Raw genomic sequence first — 21149 nt, 5'->3', positions numbered from 1 at the left:
ATTCACTCTGTTATAAAGAGATAGGGGAAGGAAAATGGGAAGAAAGGAGCAAAGAGTAAGGGAAGTCGTTGCCAATCCATCAGCACACGAAGAAAAAAAAAAACAAAGGGGAAAAAAGAATAGAAAAATATAGCGTGATGGTTTGCTTTTTTTTATTCTTTTTTCCCTCACCACCCTTAAAGACCTTTCAAAGCGCAAGGGAAAAAGGAAAAACCAAACCTGGGTCGTGGGTGCAAGATGACAGGATATTATTTTTTTTTTCGTTTTTTCCCTGCCTCTGTTTTCCTCCATCAAACGTATCGACTAAACTAAGAATCAAAGCAAACATTTTTTTTTCCCCCTTTTATTTTCTTCCCCTCTTTTGGTTTCCTCCACGTGCCTCCTCCTGCTTGCTGCACACACACACACACACATTAAAAAAATCGTAGTTTTCTAATAAGCTCCTTAGTATCCTTTCATTCTGATTAAAACCTAAGACAGAATTATGTTTATCTACTTGTCTGTCTGTCTGTGTGTGTGTGTGTGTGTGTGTGTGTGTGTGTGTGTGTGTGTGTGTGTGTGTGTGTGTGTGTGTGCAAACTGTACAATATCTATGAACCCTGAGAACGACATTTAACAAATACACGGTACATACTTGAATATCATTACATAACTTCTTTTGTAAGCACCAACATTGCCAACCTGCCACGTCCCTTCCTCCGTCCGTCCATCCATCCTTTCCTCCATACCTGAAGTGAAAGGCAGACAACTGTGAGACACGAAGAAAAAAAAACACTATGCAAGGAAAGGAAGGAAAGAGAAGTATAAAAGACAAAGAAGCACAAGGAAAGAAGGAAGGAAGGAGGGAGGGAAGGGCGGCCAGGCATGTGACGGGGCCAGCAAGGGAGAACATGAGGTGAGGGTGAAGGGAGGGAAGGGGAGGTGATGGACTGAGTGACGTCACGGAGCCATCCATAATTCCAACTTTATGACGTCATTACTCACGCCAGGGTCATGCTTAATGGTGGAAATATGAAGGCTAAAAAAGGTGTGTGTGTGTGTGTGTGTGTGTGTGTGTGTGTGTGTGTGTGTGTGTGTGTGTGTGTGTGTGTGTGTGTGTGTGTGTGTGTGTGTGTGTATGTGTGTTCCCGTTCTTTCGTGTTTTCTCTCTCTGTCTCTCCCCTTTTCAGCAAATGTCCACTCCCTTCATTCTCTCCCTATCTATCTATCTATTTATCTATTTGTCTATTTATTATTTTCTCTCTAACAACAACAACTACTACTAATACTACCACCACCACCACAACAGCAACCTACTACTACTACTACTATTACTACTACTACTGCTGCTCGTACTCTCCTCATGTATTTTTTCCCCTGGCTGGTGATCGTCCTGCGTTGCTGTAATTCAGGAAAAGCAACATTCTCAGCGTTCCTTCTATATTGTCTTTTCCTCTCCCTTCCTTCTCCCCTTCTATTCGATATCCTCTCCTCTCTTCCTCACTCTCTCGATCCCAGTTAATACCTCGCCTTTATTTTACTCTCCCTCTGCTTGCTTGCTCTCTCTCTCTCTCTCTCTCTCTCTCTCTCTCTCTCTCTCTCTCTCTCTCTCTCTCTCTCTTACTTTTCCCTTTTCAGTAAACGTTCGTCTATTCTCTTCCTTCATTTTCTCCCTTCCCATCCTTCCTTTCTTCCCTCCTTCGCTGGTCTACGCTTTACATAAAGAGCCATAAAGTTTCCCACGCGCTACTCCGCTTTAAAACTGGGCCAGCTGGCTTTAGATTAGGTTAGGTTAGGCAGAGACAAGGATGGTGGTGGTGGTAGTATAGTTTTCAAGCATATATGTGTGTGTGTGTGTGTGTTTGTTTGGGTGGGTGGTGGGGGATTTATTAAAAGGCTATTTTTAGAACGAAAACAGAAATACCTCAGGGAAATATGAGCGCAAAAAGAGAAGCAGGGTAGTGGTTTGCTCAGATGGAGGAATGCAGGGGCGTGGCTGGTGACCGAAATAGCGTAATGGGCCGCGTTACATCCTCCTGTGGTTTAGAGAAAGGGGGAATGCAGCAGTGGAATCGATGTAAACAGAAGGTAATAAAGAGTAAAAAGGGTAGAGGGAAGTGAGAGAGAGAGAGAGAGAGAGAGAGAGAGAGAGAGAGAGAGAGAGAGAGAGAGAGAGAGAGAGAGAGAGAGAGAGAGAGAGTCTGCTTTTATAGAAGTGTCGTGGGATTTACCTGATCCCATTAGATTACAGGTAAAACTCTTGGATTAAGGCGATTTGCTTTCACCCATTGAACGCGATCCAGATAACGCGCCTTCACACACACACACACACACACACACACAGTCACACATACACACAGTCACCACTGGCACACCACCACATCATCATCACCACAATTCACGACCACCTTCGCTCCAAATCATCATCAACAACACGCTACGTAGGAACCGCCCTATTTTTCCCATCTTTTTTTTCTGCCTGGAGGTTAAGAGGTCAGGGAGGCAGTCAGGCAGGGAGAGAGGGTGGGCAGGCAGGCAGGCAGGCAGATGGAGAGAGGGCAGGCAGGTAGGTAGGCGGGCAGGTGGGCGGGGGAGAGGCAGGCTGCACGCATCTCGGTCACAGCTAATTACAAGGAAGGTGACGTGCATAATTGTGGGTTGGGTTACGGCTTCGATTAACAGCCTCGTTTAGTCTTACATTATGGACTGAACAGCCACTAATTTCCAAACGACGACGACGGAGGAGGAGGAGGAGGAGGAGGAGGAGGAGGAAGTACTAAAAAGAACAGGAACACTGATTTGTAAAAGAGATAAAAGGTTAAAATATGGAACGACTACTAGAGAGAGAGAGAGAGAGAGAGAGAGAGAGAGAGAGAGAGAGAGAGAGAGAGAGAGAGAGAGAGAGAGAGAGAGAGAGGACCAATACACAACTCCACATGCCCCATTTATTTCTGAGTCGAGAATCCGTCTTCTGGAGTCAGGTGGGACAGGAGGGGAGAGGGAGGGAGTGAAGGATAGAGAGAGGAGGGGGGAAGGGGGAGGAAAGGAATGAACATAGGAGAAATGGAAGAAAGACTAGGAGAGAAGGAAAGAAGAGATGGCAGATGGTTAGGTAGGAGGAATAAAAATAAAACAGGAAGATTGCAAGAGGGTGAAGGAATGTTGGAAGGCAGAAAAAAAAAGGATAAGGTAACGAGAGACTAAAGGAAGGAGACAGGAAGAGGGAAAGGATACAGCGAGGGAGGAGGGATTACATAGGCTTACATTGGCGGCGCAGGTAATGGGAGGCCTGTGACGATAAAGAAAGGGAGAAGGGATAGAGAGTAAGGTAGGGTATGGAAGGAGGAGGAATACAAAGGAATACAAAGGAAAGAACAGACAATAACAGCCCTACTGGGCTGGAGGAGGAGGAGGAGGAGGAGGAGGAGGAGGAAGAGAAGGGGAAGAACTGAGCAAATGGAGACAGGGAGAAAAACTCGGGTGAAAAAAAGTATATATATATATATATATATATATATATATATATATATATATATATATATATATATATATATATATATATATATATATATATACATTAAATGTCTGAAAAGAAGTGAAAAAGAAAAATGACGAGAGAGAGAGAGAGAGAGAGAGAGAGAGAGAGAGAGAGAGAGAGAGAGAGAGAGAGAGAGAGAGAGAGAGAGAGAGAGAGAGTTATACATGATACATAGAAAACACACGTGAAGCACATTACATACGAACACAAAATAAAAAAAAAGAGAACCGTAAAAATAGGAATTGAAAGAAAAAGAAAACAGTAGAAGAATGAAATAAGAAGGCAAAACGAACTATAAATCGGAAATGTATTGTATACCAGGTGGTGGGAAAGGACCAGCTGGAGAGAGAGAGAGAGAGAGAGAGAGAGAGAGAGAGAGAGAGAGAGAGAGAGACTGCCCCCTCACTCTGTATTTACCTTGTGATGCTGAGCAGTTTCTAAAGGATACACACACACACACACACACACACACACACACACACACACAGGCACTCTCTCTCTCTCTCTCTCTCTCTCTCTCTCTCTCTCTCTCTCTCTCTCTGTCTCTCTCTCTCAGGTTGCCAACGGATGTACGAGTATGTCCCTGCACTGAATAACGAAGTGTATTAGATTATACTACAGTTTTCTTTCGCCGTGAGAAAAAAACAAGACTCCAGAAATTCGCCGAAAAATTATGCTAAAGATTCTCCGTTATCAAAGTCGCTGAGGGGAAAAAAGGACGATATCAAAGCTCCTGGAGAACGTCATTATATTCAAAGACCCATCACAGTATCTCTCTCTCTCTCTCTCTCTCTGACATTATCCATTTACCGATCCATCCTGCTCTCCTTTGTTCATCTGTGTCCTTCTCCTTCCTCCTCCTTCAGTCTAATCCTCTCTCTCTCTCTCTCTCTCTCTCTCTCTCTCTCTCTCTCTCTCTCTCTCTCTCTCTCTCTCTCTCTCTCTCTCTCTCTCTCTCTCTCTTCCTGACGTGAACACAAAATGGGTCACAGGACAATCATAATGGAAGCAAAGGAGGCATCGTTTGTAGAAGTAATTGGGATACGAAATTGAATTGGTCATTACGCCTCGAAATAAGGGAGGGAGTGGGGAGGAGAGGGGAGGGGGAGGGAAGGGGGACGAGAGGAGTGCTTTGCTAATCTTGTGTTCTTGTCTGTGTGTGTGTGTGTGTGTGTGTGTGTGTGTGTGTGTGTGTGTGTTTCAGAGTTTGTTTATTTGGTATTTATTTTACGTAGGTTATATTTCATCTTTAAACGCCTTTGCATTGGTCCGATCCCTCTCTCTCTCTCTCTCTCTCTCTCTCTCTCTCTCTCTCTCTCTCTCTCTCTCTCTCTCTCAGGTGGTGATCATATCTTTCTTCAAAATTAAGGAGTTAAAGTGGAGGAAAAAATAAAGAGCTGTGGGTTGAGAAAGACGTTGTTGCATAAGATTAATTAGGCAGCCAGGTAGAGGAGGGGCGAAGGAACTGAAGAGGTGTTGTTTTTTTTTATTTATTTATTTTTTTTTTATGTAGGAAGGACACTGGTCAAGGGCAACAAAAATCCAATAGAAAAAAATGCCCACTGAAATGCCAGTCCATAAAAGGGTCAAAGCAGTAGTCAAAAATTGATGAATAAGTGTCTTGAAACCTCCCTCTTGAAGGAATTCAAGCCATAGGAAGGTGGAAATACAGAAGCAGGCAGGGATTTCCAGAGTTTACCAGAGAGAGGGATGAATGATTGAGAATACTGGTTAACTCTTGCGTTAGATAGGTGGACAGAATAGGGGTGAGAGAAAGAAGAAAGTCTTGTGCAGCGAGGCCGCGGGAGGAGGGGAGGCATGCAGTTAGCAAGATCAGAAGAGCAGTTAGCATGAAAATAGCGGTAGAAGACAGCTAGAGATGCAACATTGCGGCGGTGAGAGAGAGGCTGAAGACAGTCAGTTAGAGGAGAGGAGTTGATGAGACGAAAAGCTTTTGATTCCATCCTGTCTAGAAGAGCAGTACGAGTGGGACACCCCCAGACATGTGAGGCATACTCCATACATGGACGGATAAGGCCCTTGTACAGAGTTAGCAGCTGGGGGGATGAGAAAAACTGGCGGAGACGTCTCAGAACACCTAACTTCATAGAAACTGTTTTAGCTAGAGATGAGATGTGAAGTTTCCAGTTCAGATTATAAGTAAAGGACAGACCGAGGATGTTCAGTGTAGAAGAGGGGGACAGTTGAGTGTCATTGAAGAAGAGGGATGGTTGTCTGGAAGGTTGTGTCGAGTTGATAGATGGAAGAAATGAGTTTTTGAGACATTGAACAATACCAAGTTTGCTCTGCCCCAATCAGAAATTTTAGAAAGATCAGAAGTCAAGCGTTCTGTGGCTTCCCTGTGGATGTGTGTGTGGAGAGAGAGAGAGAGAGAGAGAGAGAGAGAGAGAGAGAGAGAGAGAGAGAGAGAGAGAGAGAGAGAGAGAGAGAGAGAGAGAGAGAGAGAGAGAAAATGTAGGTATTTGTTAATGTTGGTATCAATTACTCAGTTTTTTCTTTCAATGCCACTTTCTCTCTCTCTCTCTCTCTCTCTCTCTCTCTCTCTCTCTCTCTCTCTCTCTCTCTCTCTCTCTCTCTCTCTCTCTCTCTCTCTCTCTTCCCAGAGATTCCACTCATACCCAGTTTATCTCCGAAATCCACCTCTCTCACACACACACACACACACACACACACACACACACACACACACACACACACACACACACCCATTCTCAAAAAAAATCACTCACGTCACACTCATCTACAGACAATCACCCAAACCATCACTTTTTTTTTCTTTCTCTTTCTCTTTCGTTTTCTTTTTTTCCTCCCCCTTTTATCGTTATCTTCTCTTCCTCATCTCATCACCATAGGCTTTATTTCTCATTTCCTATTCTTGGTTCCCTCTCGTCCCCTCGTCTGGGTCCACCACCACCACCACCACCACCACCACCACCACCTGCGCATGTCACTCCCCCCTCAGCAGCTGCCACGGGACACAGTCTGCTCGAGCCAGCTGGAAATGAGGCCATCTAGGTGGTTATTTCCTTTTTCTTCTTTCCAAATATTCGACTTCGTTCCTCCTCTCTCGTGTTTCCCTTCACTCTCTTCCTTCACGATTCTTTTTTTTTTTCTTTCGCTCTCTCTCTTTCTCTTTCTCTCGTTTTCGTTCTCCGTTTTCTTTGTTTTTTTTTGTATTTGTTGTCATGTTTTTTTTTCTTCTTGTTTGTATTATTTTTGTTTAGTTTGATATTTCTTCATGTTTGTTCCGTGTTGTTTATTTATTTACCTATTTTTGCTTTTTAATTTCTTTCTTCCCCCGTCGTGTTTTCTTATTCCGAATGTAGTTTTTTCATATATGTTTATTTTTTTTTTTAGCATTCAGAGTTTGTTTTACATGTTTTTTGCTGCTCTGCTTTTTTTTTTTTTTCCTTTGTTCCTTTGTTTCTCTTACTTTCGTTCTTTCAGTGTGTTGTGTTGTTCATTTTTTCAAAACTGATCAGTGTTTTGTTTTTATTCCTTACTGTGGATACTGCTACTATTACTGCCACTACTACTACTACTACTACTACTACTACTACTGCTACTGCTTCTACTACTACTACTACTATTACTACTACTACTACTGCTACCAACATAAAGAAAATAATTACAAAAAGAAGAACACCCCACCATACACACACACACACACACACCCACACCCAGCCATCCACCCACACACACAAACCAACAAAAGCAGCAGCGCCAAACACTCAATACAAGAAAAAAAAATAAATAAAAAAGTTAGAGAAAAACAAAACAAAACATACACAGACCTCAATAACAGACAGTAATTAGCATGGGAAACAATACCTATGACTTCAAGAAGTACCTTTAACGTCGACCTCTATGGGGAGACAGACTCATCAAGCTAATGGTAGACAGACGGATGACCCAAACTAATGACAAAATCCAGATGAACGGTATATATATATAAATGTAGCGTTCTTCTCGTCGTCATGGCAACCTCCGCTTTGTCAATAGGCCTTGTCATTAGAGAGAGGAGGGGAAGAGGCCAGCGAAAAGAGAGAGAGAGAGAGAGAGAGAGGGAGGGAGGGAAAGAGGCGGTGAGTGAGGGAAGAGAATAGGGAGAGAGAAGGCTATCATAGGGAGAGTATGAAGGGACGAAAAAGACAAAATGAAAGGGTGATATAGGGTGGGACAGTACAGAGAGAGAGAGAGAGAGAGAGAGAGAGAGAGAGAGAGAGAGAGAGAGAGAGAGAGAGAGAGAAGAGAGAGGAGAGAGAGAGAGAGAGAGAGAGAGAGAGAGAGAGTGACTTTTGACGGCGAGTACATGATGTTTTGGCCAAATTCCAGTGGTCTGAAAAAAAAGAATGAATTTCTCTCTCTCTCTCTCTCTCTCTCTCTCTCTCTCTCTCTCTCTCTCTCTCTCTCTCTCTCTCTCTCTCTCTCTCTCTCTCCTCAGGTCAGATGGAGAGCAGACTAAAAACAAAAGCAAAGAAAAAATAGGGGCAGAGTAAGGGAATGAAAAAAAAAGGTCGTTTTCCAAATTGCTCAGTCCTGCAAATGAAAAAAAAGGAAGTAACAAAAAAAAAAAAAAAGAGCGCCATTGTAACTCCCTGACAATGGTTGCTGACATGAGGCCTTAGTTTTTTTTTCAGAGAGAGAGAGAGAGAGAGAGAGAGAGAGAGAGAGAGAGAGAGAGAGAGAGAGAGAGAGAGAGAGAGAGAGAGAGAGAGAGAGAGAGAGAGAGAGATTTCATGATTCCAGTTTATATACAGATGAATTATACACAATGAATCAATAGACTGTATCATCCCGAGCCACATCTTACACACACACACACACACACACACACACACACACACACACACACACACACACACACACACACACACAGACGCGGGCAAATAGATAGACAAACACATGAAGACATACAAATAGACAGACAGCAGACAAACAGAGAGAGAGAGAGAGAGAGAGAGAGAGAGAGAGAGAGGAGAGAGAGAGAGAGAGAGAGAGAGAGAGAGAGAGAGAGAGAAAGAGGAGAATATAGCACGTAATTGTTCCGGGTCATGCAAAGGAGACATGAAGCTGTTGGGATGTTTTGTGTCTTGACCATAACGTGACTCGGATGTAAGAAGGAATTTTCACAATGGATTTACAATGATAATAAACACACTTTTTTTTCTCTCTCTCTTCTCTATTATTTCGTATTGAATTCCGTGGCGTGACGAAGGTGCGCGACCGAGTGACGAGCGGGAATAAAAAGCACAGCAGGTGTTCATCACTTTTTTAGCCTCATTGCAAGAAAATAAAAATTGATTTGGCGTGAGTGCTGACGTGCCCAAATTGACGTGCGCTCACCCCTTCCATTAGCCCCGTCAACCCTGTCCATTCCAGCCTCAAATAAATGATACACTGAGTTAATTTGAACAGGTAAAACTGATTTGATGTCAACATAACGTAGTAAACATAATTGACGTTATGAATACTTAATCAGCAATGCAAATACACAATTCTGGGCGAAAATCTAATTCATTAAACAAAATATTAAAAAGGCAGTAATATGTACAAATGCAAAAAATCAAGTAATATGATGTTCGACCTAATTTTTTTTTTTTTTACTTTCTTCTTTCTCCTTTTCTACCTTTCATTGCTTATTGGGTTGTTTCCATCTTTTATCGTATTCGTTCTTTGTTTACGAGAGTTTTCTTTCTTTTTCTTTTTCTTTCACACGCGCTCCGTTGGGTGTGGAGTGAACTGTATCGGTCACATTCACTTTGCTCCTTCAAGTGTGTCATAAACTTTGTTCCTTTTGCGTCATTCACGTTCATTGTTCGCTTGCTCCACTTTACCTCTTTTTCTTTGTCCTAAAACTAAATTTTTTTTCACACTATCATTTCTTCTTTATTTCTACATTGTTTTATTATTATCATTATTATTATTATTATTATTATTATTATTATTATTATTATTATTATTATTATTATTATTATTATTCAATCCACAGTCATTGGCACTTATTTATTCTTTCATTTATTTATTGTTGCTTCTGTGTGGTTGTTAGCTAGTTGTGTGAACGAGTGAATGAGCGAGACGTGTATGAGTGAACGAGCTAGGCTTCAGTCATAAGTGTTAAGTTGAAGTGCGCGGCCTGGCGCCGGGAGATCACCTACCTCCAGCCTTCTGTTCACACCTTCTGTGAATAAACACCTGCACTGCTACCTGCGTTTCCTGTGCCCCTGCTGGTCAAGAGTCGAACATGGCGCAGTGAGTAGGATCAGGACAAGGCTGCAGTGGGTACGGCGCAGAATGGAGAAGCAGTTGGAGGCGCTGGCTGCCCTGCTAGCGCGACAGTCGGAGCAGAGTCAGGCTCTGCTAGCGCGACAGTCGGAGCAGAGTCAGGCTCGCGAGGAGCGTTTAACCCAGCTGCTGGAGAGAGTGGGGACACAAGCTCCCAGTCGCACCACGGCGAGCAATGAAGGCGAAACCACAGCCCGCAGCACGTCTACCCAGGGCGCGAGGTTCCCGACGTCCGCCACCATCATTCCTCACTTAACGGCGTCAGCATCTTTACGTGAGTTCGACACGTGGCGCCATAAGTTTGAAGGATACGTAACCCTCGCCAGGATAGACTGTCTCTCCCTGGCTGAGCAGAGGGCGGCACTCGCTGCTGTCCTAGACGACGAGTGGACCCGTACACTTCGCTACGGGATAAGCTTACCGAGAGACGCGGAGTTAAGAACCATCCTCGATGCAATGTGTGAGTACCTGCGAAGCCAGCGCAACATCATCATGGATAGAAGAGACTTCTACTCCCGCGTGCAAGAAACGCAAGAAGGTTTTGACGACTTTTTATGTGCTGTAAAGGAAATCGCCAATTTCTGTGACTTTTGCGACCAGTGCATAAACCATCAGCTGCGTGACAGAATTGTCGTTGGGACACGAGACGAAGTGGCTCTGAAACGCATGCTGGAAAACAAGAAACTCACCCTTGAAAACGCCATAGATATTTGCAGAGCATCAGAGAGCGCTAACCAGTGTAGTGCAGTACTAAGGGGCGGCTCTCACTCTTCGAGCCATGGTGTGAACGCTGTCTCGAACTACAGGAAGGGCAGTTTCGGGGGCTCAAGCCCCACGGGCTGTTATCGTTGTGGCAAAGATTGTCGCAGTGACAAAAGGGGATGCCAGGCAATAGATAAAGTGTGTCGTAACTGCGGGAAAAGAGGGCATTTTGCGAGTGTATGTCAGCAGACAGTGAGGAAACGACGAGGAGCTTCGAGGAGTTCCTCAACTGTCTCTCCTCATCGCGGTGCAGGCCCGAGGCGGGGAGCCAGTGCCAGTGTATACCAGCTCTTATCAGGCGTATACACAAAGACGGTGACGGCACGACCTGCGCCCCAGGTGCTCATTACCGCCACACATCCCGCTGGAAGAGACAAGATTACGTGGACTCCTGACTCTGGGGCCGAAACGACCGTTATTGGCCTCGACACGGCAACACTCCTTGGAATCCCGCCCTCCAGCTTGGCGCCCGCTGATGGTGATGGACTTTATGCTGCCGGTAATCACCCCCTCACCTGTGTAGGAACTTTCTCGTCGCACTTGCAACTGGGCGACAGGGAAGCTGAGACTGTTGTGAGCGTGGTGAAGGAGGTGAAGGGGGCGCTGCTTAGCTGGTACGATTCCATCGCTCTCGGAATCCTCCCCGAAGATTTTCCGGCTCAAATCCGACCGCTACGCAGGGAAGAACAGCACACCGGCAACAGCTCCATCAAGTACCCGACCGCCTCGCAGCCACCTCTATCTACGCCCACAGAAGTGATCAGCTGGCCTCATTCCTACGACCCAACGCCACAGCAGCGTGCGGGGCACGCTGCTGCTGTGATCAAGGCCTTTCCCAGCGTCTTCGAAGCAAAGGAAGGTTTACGTGCAATGGCTGGTGGATCCATGGCCATCGAGTTGACAGACGACGCTCGACCCTTCGCCGTAACAGCATCTCGTACAATCCCTTACAATTGGCGTGAAGAAATTAAGAGCCAGTTGGAAGAGCTGCTTAACAAGGGAATCATCGAGAGTGTGGACTACCCTACGGCATGGTGCCACCCCATCGTGCCTGTCCCAAAAAAGACATCTGGTGTAAGGCTGTGTGTTGACCTGACACGACTCAACCGTTACGTGAAGAGGCCCGTGTATCCAGTGCGCTCACCTCATGACGCCATCGCCTCGATCGGGACCGGAGCAGTTTGGTTCACCACTCTTGATGCCAAGATGGGGTATTTTCAAGTCCCCATTAGAGAAGAAGACCAGGATTTAACCTGCTTCATAACACCTTGGGGTCGGTACAAGTTTCGGCGAGCGGTTATGGGTCTCGTCTCGTCTGGAGACGAGTATAACCGTCGAGGAGACCAAGCTCTCGGCGACATACCTAACACCATCAAGGTCGTGGACGACATCCTGGCCTATGACTCCACCTACAGTGCGCACTTAGCCCATGTCATTCAGATTGTGCGGCGGTGTGACCAGCACGGCATCACTCTCAACCCACAGAAGTTTACATTCGCGGAAAGAGTGGTAGATTACTGTGGTTACTCTGTTTCTGGACAAGGCTACACGACAGACTCAAAGAAAGTTAAGGCAATCTCTGACTTCCCACGACCACAGCACATCACCGACTTACGATCATTCATGGGTCTTACAAACCAGCTTGGAAGCTTTTCTCCTGCTGTGGCTGCAGCTGCACAACCCCTCAGAGATCTCTTACGCCCGAAGAACAGTTGGTGCTGGTCTCCTAACCATGAAGAGGCGTTTGAGAAGGTGAAACAGTGTCTCGTCAGCCCACCTGTCTTGGCATACTTCGACCCATCATTACCAACGATGCTACAGACTGACGCCTCAAGGATGCACGGATTTGGATTCGTTCTCCTGCAGAAGCACAGTGACCAGTGGAAGATGGTGCAATGCGGGTCAAGATTTGTTACAGACACAGAGAGCCGCTATGCAGTAATAGAGTTGGAAATGGCTGCAATCGTCTGGGCAGTCAGGAAATGTGGCACCTACCTGAAAGGACTCCCTCACTTCGATCTAGTGCTCGACCACCGCCCGCTGATACCTCTCCTCAATAGCAAGTTGTTGGGAGAAATAGAGAACCTGCGGCTGCAGCGCATGAGGGAGAAGCTTGCTCAGTATTCTTTCACAGCAAGCTGGCAAAAGGGATCGACACACTGTGTGCCCGACGCCCTCTCACGTGCTCCAGTTCAGGACCCAGTGGAGGAAGAGGATGCTGCTACTTCTGGTGACCTCGACCCTCTCCACTCAGCGGTCATCTCAGCGTTATCTGCCACCAATGAGGACGGCGTCCGCTTAGCACCACTCCAGGATCAGACTGTGGAAATGGTACGTGCCGCAGCAGCAAGAGACGGGGAGTACTGCTTGCTCAAGAACGTCATCATCGAGGGCTTCCCTGATCATTGCCACGACCTCGATCACCGCTTGCGTACGTACTGGCCGGTGCGCAGTCTGCTGGCCGTAGACGACGACCTGGTGGTTTACGGGCCGAGGCTTCTTATTCCTCACAGCCTCCGCCGAGAAACACTAGAGCGACTCCATGACAGTCATCAGGGGATGGAGCGCACCAAGCGACGGGCCCGACAAACGGTGTACTGGCCTGGTATGGACAGAGACGTTGAGAACGTCGTTTCTGGATGCTCACTATGCCGTCCACTCCTACCAAGCCAAGCCAACGAACCTCTCTGGCAGGACACGGACACACCCAGCAGGGTGTTTGAGTCAGTTTCTGCAGACTACTTCCACGCAGCAGGCCGTACATACCTCGTGTATGTAGATCGCTTGTCTGGGTGGCCTCACGTGTCTGCATGCTCACGTCCAGCATCGGCTGATCAGCTCGTTCGTGTCCTTCGGGGTGTGTTCGCCGACACGGGCGTGCCTGTTCTCCTGAGGACTGACGGTGGACCGCAGTTCACTTCTTCATCGGTACGGCGCTTCCTGGCTCGATGGGGGGTGGAGCATCGTGTATCTTCACCTCATTATCCACGCTCCAATGGTCACGCCGAGGCAGCGGTCAAGTCCGTGAAGAAGCTGATCCTCACGACCACACAGCAGGGACACCTGGACGAGGATGCGTTCGCTCGCGGGTTGCTGGAACTGCGCAACACTCCGAGGGCGGAAGGGCGATCACCAGCACAAGTCCTCTTCGGTCATCCTATGAGGTCCTGTGTCCCGGCTCATCATCGCTCATACGCTCAGCAGTGGCAGCGCGCTGCTGATGAGTGCGACGCCAAGGCAGAGCGACTGAGGAAGAAAGCGAAACTTCGCCACGACGCGTCCGCCCGTACTCTTCCTCTCCTGCACCTCGGTGGCCACGTCGACGTTCAAGATCACACGACAGGCCTCTGGGATCGCCTGGGTGTCATCGTGGCTGTTGGGCGAAGGAGAGACTACCTCATCAAGATGGGCAGCGGTCGCGTGATGTGGCGTAATAGAAGACACCTACGCCCACACAGACCTCTTGCTCCCCTTCCTGTCGAGCAGCACACCGCTCATGGCGGTGCAGCGCTTCAGCATCAGGGTCACGAGGAACACCACCATCCCGGCAGCCCGGAGCATCAGGGTAACGGGGTACACCGTGGCCGAGAGCAACCAGAGCGTCGAAGCAGCCGACAGCGTAGGGAGCCGAGACGACTGCAGGTGCGGTGGCACCGTAGCACCTACGATTAGTCGTACGTGTTCATTGTACGCTGTGTTTGTTTTGTGTATATGTACCGTGTTTTCTGTACTTCAATCATTGTAACTTTGTTTCATGTGTTACGGTAGCCATAACAAAGATAAGGAATCTTCCTTATGTCTCGGGGGAGGTGTGTGGTTGTTAGCTAGTTGTGTGAACGAGTGAATGAGCGAGACGTGTATGAGTGAACGAGCTAGGCTTCAGTCATAAGTGTTAAGTTGAAGTGCGCGGCCTGGCGCCGGGAGATCACCTACCTCCAGCCTTCTGTTCACACCTTCTGTGAATAAACACCTGCACTGCTACCTGCGTTTCCTGTGCCCCTGCTGGTCAAGAGTCGAACAGCTTCATCATAATTATTCACTTCGTTATATTTTATATTCACTCATTTGGAATTTATTTATTTTTTTCATTCTTTATATTTTAATTTTCTCCCCGTGTCTGAAGTATTTTTTTTTCTATTGTTTTAACGTAATTATTCTCTCCTTCCTGTTAGTTAGTTAGTTGGAATTGTTATTGTTATTATTTATGAGTTATTATTTTCCTCCTCTTTCTCCGCCTCTCTGCCTGTCCTGTGCGCGCTGAGGTCAGGCGAATGTGAATGTTAGGTAGGTCTTTTCATATCTAGAGGATGTAGAGAGGAAAATATGTAAAATCTCTCCTATTGATATATCCCTCTCTACATTCTTTAGATATGAATATTAAATAAACCTACGTAACACCCTCATTTGCCTGACCTCAGCGTGCACAGGCCAGGCAGAGGCGGAGAAAGAGGAGGAAAAATCTAACACATTAATAATAATAATAATTACAACTAACCCTAACATTCCGTTCTCTTTTCGCAAATAATTGTTATGTCTCCCTTTTCCTGCTGCTTTCGTTTCTATTTTTCTGTTTCCTTTTTGGAGTATTTATTTACTCTTTTACGTTATTATTCCCTGTCTTTTATTCTCTATTCGCAAGCAATCGTTATTTCTTATCTTCAACAACGTTCCTATTTCCTTTCATAGCAAACTTTCCAGCTGTTTCACTTTATATTTCCTCATTTTTAGACAGCTCTGTTTATGTTATTATTGGATTTCTTCCTTTTTTTTCTCTTTCAGCAGACGATCGTAATTTCTCCTCTATTATCTCCGTTTTCCTTGTTTATCCGCTATTCCTATTCATTTTCTTGTGTTTTTCTTTTCGTTTAATTTTTTTTTTTTTTTTTTTACTCTCTACTCTCTTTCTTCCCTCCTTTTTTTCCTTTCGCAAGTAATTTTTCCTATCCCCTCCTCCTCCTGACTCTTCCTTTACTCTCTGCCTTCATATTCCTGTTGTAAATACGAGTTCAGGTGATGTGATGATTATGAGGTGAGCGCAGGTGACGTGGGTTTCAATGAAGACTTTAATGAGGTGGAATGAGGAAACGCCGCGAAAAGTGGTAAGGTTAAATTAGGGTGCAAAGTGACTAAGATTGACTATTACTTGTGGTATGTGTGTGTGTGTGTGTGTGTGTGTGTGTGTGTACCAAATGTCCAAAAGAATGATTAGATTAAGCATCATATTGCCTAATTATTTTTGTGTTTGTTCACATTATAAGGCAGGTGACTAAGACAGATTACAATTTGTGATGCGTGTTTAGCTTATTGTATCCTGAGTTAGTGAGTGAAGTGAAAGAGTGAGTGGTGTCATTTAGTGCACCTTTACTGTTCATAATTAGTAAATGCGGTTATCATTGTCATCATTATCAATATCTTTGTTATGGTTATTTTTTATTATTATTTATACCAACACTACCACCATCTCCACCACCATCACCACCATCACCACTACCATTACTACTACTATTTCTACTACTGCTACTGCTGCTGCTGTTAATAGACTACAGGTTCCCTCTAATCAGTCATTATTAAACACTACTATTATTATAACTATAAAATCAAATCTCCTTTTTATGACATGTAACGCAGCTATTACACTATATGGCTTCTGTCAATTATTATTATTATTATTATTATTATTATTATTATTATTATTATTATTATTATTATTATTATTATTATTAGTAGTAGTAGTAGTAGTAGTAGTAGTAGTAGTAGTAGTAGTAGTAGTAGTAGTAGTAGTAGTAGTGTTGTTGTTATTATCCCCATCATTGTTATTACTATCGTTATCATTACCATAAGTAGTAAGAGACAGTAAGAGAAAGAATTTTCGTATTTTCATTGTGCCATCATCATCATCATCATCATCATCATTCACATATGACCTTGACACAAGACAAAACACAGGCATTAGCATTTACTCTGAAAGCAAAACACACACACACACACACACACACACACACACAGCTTGCCAGAACATGAATAATCCTCTAGAACACAACACGAAACAACACTGACAGAAAAATAAATAAAAAACAGCAACACAAGGCCAACACAAAGACCCCTCACGTTGCTCGAGAACTATACACATACGTAACACACACACACACGCATAAACACACAACACAACACACAACACAGAATACACAACACAAGGGGAGTCAAGTGCATGAGAAACACAGCAACACTAAAGACCAGCTGAGGATCAACATGAGAACTCCTTATAGTTGTCATTTACATAATTTAAGCCTAAAAAGAGCAGCTTAAGTTGAGTAAATTTTAAAAAGGAGAACGTGCTTGTGTATGTATGACTGTTAAGTGTGTGTGTGTGTGTGTGTGTGTGTGTGTGTGTGTGTGTGTGTGTGTGTGTGTGTGTGTGTGTGTGTGTGTGTTCGTTCTCAAATTGGTTCTCAAATAGAGTGGTAGACGACTGGAATAGACTCAGTAATCAGATTATTAGTGTCGAGTCTACAGGGAGATTTAAAAAGATGATTAAATAACTTCATGGACAGGGATGATAATAGATATAGATTGGTTTTATATATTGAAAGACGGTCACGTGTACATCTGCTGGCTTCTTGCATGTTTCCTTATTTTATCATGTTCTAATGCTCGTCTTTCGTCTCTCAGTATAACCAGGCCACTGAAATATCTTTGCTTTTTCAATTCGTTCTCATATCCAACACAAATCTTTCCCATATTCATTTCTCATGTTGCATCTTTCCTTATTTACCTTTCCTTCCACTTTGATCATCCATCCTTCACCCCTTCCTCTTTCTCTCTCCCTTACCCCTTATTATCTACACCCCTCCTTTTACTCCTCCCCTCTTTTATTCCCTTTCCCCTTCAACTCATTCTTTCCCATTTCCCTCACTTCCCTCGTCCTAGCCTGACCTTATACCTCTCCTCCCCTCCCCTCCCTTCCCTTCCTTTCCCTTCCCACCCTCCTACCTTCCATAAACCACTCCTGTACCACCACTACGGACCCCCACCAACCATCCACTCACTTCCCTTCCATAGACCTGCCCCCCACTCCCCTACCCTTACCATAAACACACCTCTAACCCTCCTTACAAACCCCTTTTTTTACCCTTTTCTTTCCCCCAAACCACCCCAGCACCACATGGTAACCCAATGACCTCTTCTGTCTCCTCCTCCTCCTCCTCCTCCTTTTCTTGCTAACAAAACCAGGTGGGCAGTAAGTACACGAATGGGTGCTTTCTTTCTTATTTTTTTTTCCTTTTTTTCCCTTCCGTCTCCTGCGTCGTCGTACAGTTTCCTCCGTCCCGGTATTATGACGTTATTTCCCTGGTGGAGGACAAAGCCGGGGTACAATTTTCCACCAGAGGGCGTCAGATTGGAGCGCAAATAAAGGACGCACCGATGCCCACCACCTCCTTCCCCTCCCCAACCTTCCTTCTCCCAACTCCTTTCCCCCCCAACTCCGCCACGTTTTTTTTCCTTCTGTCTTTTCTCACAAGTCATTTTTTTCTATTCACTCTCTTTTTTCTTTTTTTCTTTTTTTCACTTTTTTTAAGCGTTGTTTATGTATTTAGGTTTTAGGTTGGTGGTGGTGGTGGTGTGTGTGTGTGTGTGTGTGTGTGTGTGTGTGTGTGTGTGTGTGTGTGTGTGTGTGTGTGTGTGTGTGTGTGTGTGTGTGTGTGTGTGTGTGTGTGTGTGTGTGTGTGTGTGTGTGTGTGTGTGTGTGTGTGTGTGTGTGTAATTATATAGTGAATGTATAGTCATTGTGAACATTCCTGCATGCATAATACGTACACAGACACACACACACACACACACATACAGGGGAGCTTAACGACGTGCATGCAGCAAAAATGGAGAAAGCATACACACACACACACACACACACACACACACACACACACACACACACACACACACACACACACACACACACACACGGCAAATATTTAAGTGTGCAGTAATCCAAGGGGAACGTGCTGCCCTTCCTCTTTAAAATTCTCTCTCTCTCTCTCTCTCTCTCTCTCTCTCTCTCTCTCTCTCTCTCTCTCTCTCTCTCTCTGATCTTTCACCTGATAACTTTTTTTTTTAATCTTTTAATTTTCCGTATATCAATTTGTGTTTCATTTAGGACATGCATTACATCAACTGCATATTTCCTACTTTTTTATTTATTTATTTTTGACATTATTTTTTTTTCTCTCGTGCTTTCATTTGAGTTCCATCACTGAATTAACTACCTCCTCCATTTTTGCACCTTTAAAATTCCCTTCCTCTCGTTATTAAAACCTACATACTCGTGCAAAACAGCGGCTTTCAAAAACCTCACCTAACGTAACTTTTCTTTTCTTTCTTCTTTTTTTTTTCACAACACTAAAAGAAAGTTGCTTCAGTTAGTCTCTTTTTACTTTGCTTCCTCCTTCTTTTGTCGTGTTCCTTCGTACGTTTTCTTTCGTCTTTCCGAGCCAGGTTAACTCATTTTCTTTACACACACACACACACACACACACACACATACACACACACACACACACACACACACACACACACACAAAGCATCCAGGAGTACATTACGTTTTCTGAGACGTAAAATGTTAGCGAGTGTTTTATATCTTTGCTCGTCTTTATTCTTTACACTTTTTTACGTAATGCCATCTTTTTTTTCTCTTTTTTTGTGCGTTTCCTGTTTTTATTTGTTTAGTTTGCGTTTTAATTTTGCTGAGTGAGATTGGCAGAGCTAAGGATTTCTTACCGTCTTTTATCTGTTTTGTATTTGCTTCTTTTTTTTCTAAAAGGTCACGTTAAGATAGGTTTAAGTCATATGTGGGTATATTACGTTATATATATATATATATATATATATATATATATATATATATATATATATATATATATATATATATATATATATATATATATATATATATATATATATACTTCTTCTTAAACTTACCTGTATGCTTTTGTGAGGTTAGGTTAGTTTAAGTTAGATCAGGATAATATTAATTATGTATAATCCAGGTTCACGAGTTTCCCAGATTTATTTATTTTTTCTAATGCCAACTCTGCATCCTTATTTTCCAGTGAGTTTACGTTACGCTAGGTTAGATTAGGTTGGGATAGGTGAGGTTAGATTAGATTAGGTTAGGATAAAATCTGAGTATTCCTGGATTTTTTTTTCATTCTATTTCTGTACCCTTATCTTGTGTGAGGTTACGTTATGTTAGAGTAAGTTAGGATAATATCTGAGTGTAGTGAGTATTGGTCTCTGCCATGAATTTTACAGATTTCATCGAGATCTATTCAATTTATCTTTTTCTTATAATAATTTTCTGCCTCTCATGTATTACTGACTATTAATATTCAGCTTCAGTAATATTTTTCATTAATAACAACTTTCATATCTCTCTCTCTCTCTCTCTCTCTCTCTCTCTCTCTCTCTCTCTCTCTCTCTCTCTCTCTCTCTCTCTCTCTCTCTCTCTCTCTCTCTCTCTCTCAAATTTTTGTGATCCGCGCCTGTCGGTAATTTTTCATCAATTTAAATATTTTTGGTTTACACATCAACGAAAGAACACTATACTCATTTTTCACTTCCGCTTGTATCTTTCGTAATTCAGCGTTCATTCGTGAGCAGCAAGTCGTGTCGCTTTATATTTATGCATGAGTATGAATTTTCTCTGCATATGTGTGTGTGTGTGTGTGTGTGTGTGTGTGTGTGTGTGTTTCCTTACAAGCATTTTTCGTACCAGTGAAGAATAAGGCACTGATACTTTTCTAGAAAGGACAAATCGAATCAGTATTGAGAGGAAGATAATGTACAAGGCGTGCAGAGAGAAAGAGAGAGAGAGGCAGTCATGTAATTACTGACGGGTCGAGGAGGAGGAGGTGGAGGTGGAGGAGAAGGTGGAAGAGAAGACAATATGAAAAGAAGAGAAAAATATGAAGCAACAACAACAACAACGTCTGGAAAAAAAAAAAGATGAGTTACAAAAAGATCCGGGAAATGAAGATGTTGAAGAAGAAATATGGGAGAAAAAGAAAGAAGAGGAACGGAAATGTACTTCAAGGAAAACGAAGAGGAAGGGAAGGAGATGAAAAAGATCCATCAACGGAATGGAATGGAACGAAGGAAAGAAGAGAAGAGGAGGGATAGAAAGGCAGGAAGTCAGGAGAAGGCAGGAAGAAGAAGAAGAGGGAAGAAAGAAGAGGAGGGGGTACGTGAGGGAAAAAGAAAAAGTAGAAGGGTCCTGAAATAATTGAAATTAGAGAAGGAGAGAAGGAAAGGAAATAGAAAGGAGGGAGGAGGAGATAAGACGGAAATGAAAAAAAAAAAAAGACAACGAAGAGGAGGACGAGGAAGGGGACGAAGGGAAAAAAAAAAATATAGTACATGAAGAAGAGAAACAACAAAATGAAGAGGAAGAGGAGGAAGACGATAACGAAGAGAAAGTACAAAATAAAGTGAAAATAAGATAATAAAATGAAGAAATAAAAAAAAGAAGAAAGGAGTGGTGTAGAAGAGGAATTAAGAGACGGAAAATCA

General features: G+C 43.9%; 1 long non-coding RNA gene across 2 annotated transcripts in view; it reads right to left on the bottom strand.

Moving 5' to 3' along the window:
- The window catches only part of LOC135101362 (uncharacterized), a 382194-nt gene that overhangs the window by 266695 nt on the left and 94350 nt on the right, over positions 1–21149 (bottom strand). The window contains exon 4 of one of the 2 annotated variants that reach the window (XR_010269236.1): positions 635–728. The exons of the other annotated variant lie outside the window; for it this stretch is intronic. This is a non-coding gene — a long non-coding RNA (uncharacterized LOC135101362). The remainder of the gene's footprint in view (positions 1–634; positions 729–21149) is intronic. 2 annotated transcript variants of the gene reach the window in all.

The sequence above is a fragment of the Scylla paramamosain genome, chromosome 6 (genome assembly GCF_035594125.1).
Source record: "Scylla paramamosain isolate STU-SP2022 chromosome 6, ASM3559412v1, whole genome shotgun sequence".
Classification (NCBI taxonomy): Eukaryota; Metazoa; Arthropoda; class Malacostraca; order Decapoda; family Portunidae; genus Scylla; species Scylla paramamosain.
This window is presented reverse-complemented; position numbering and strand designations above follow the sequence as displayed.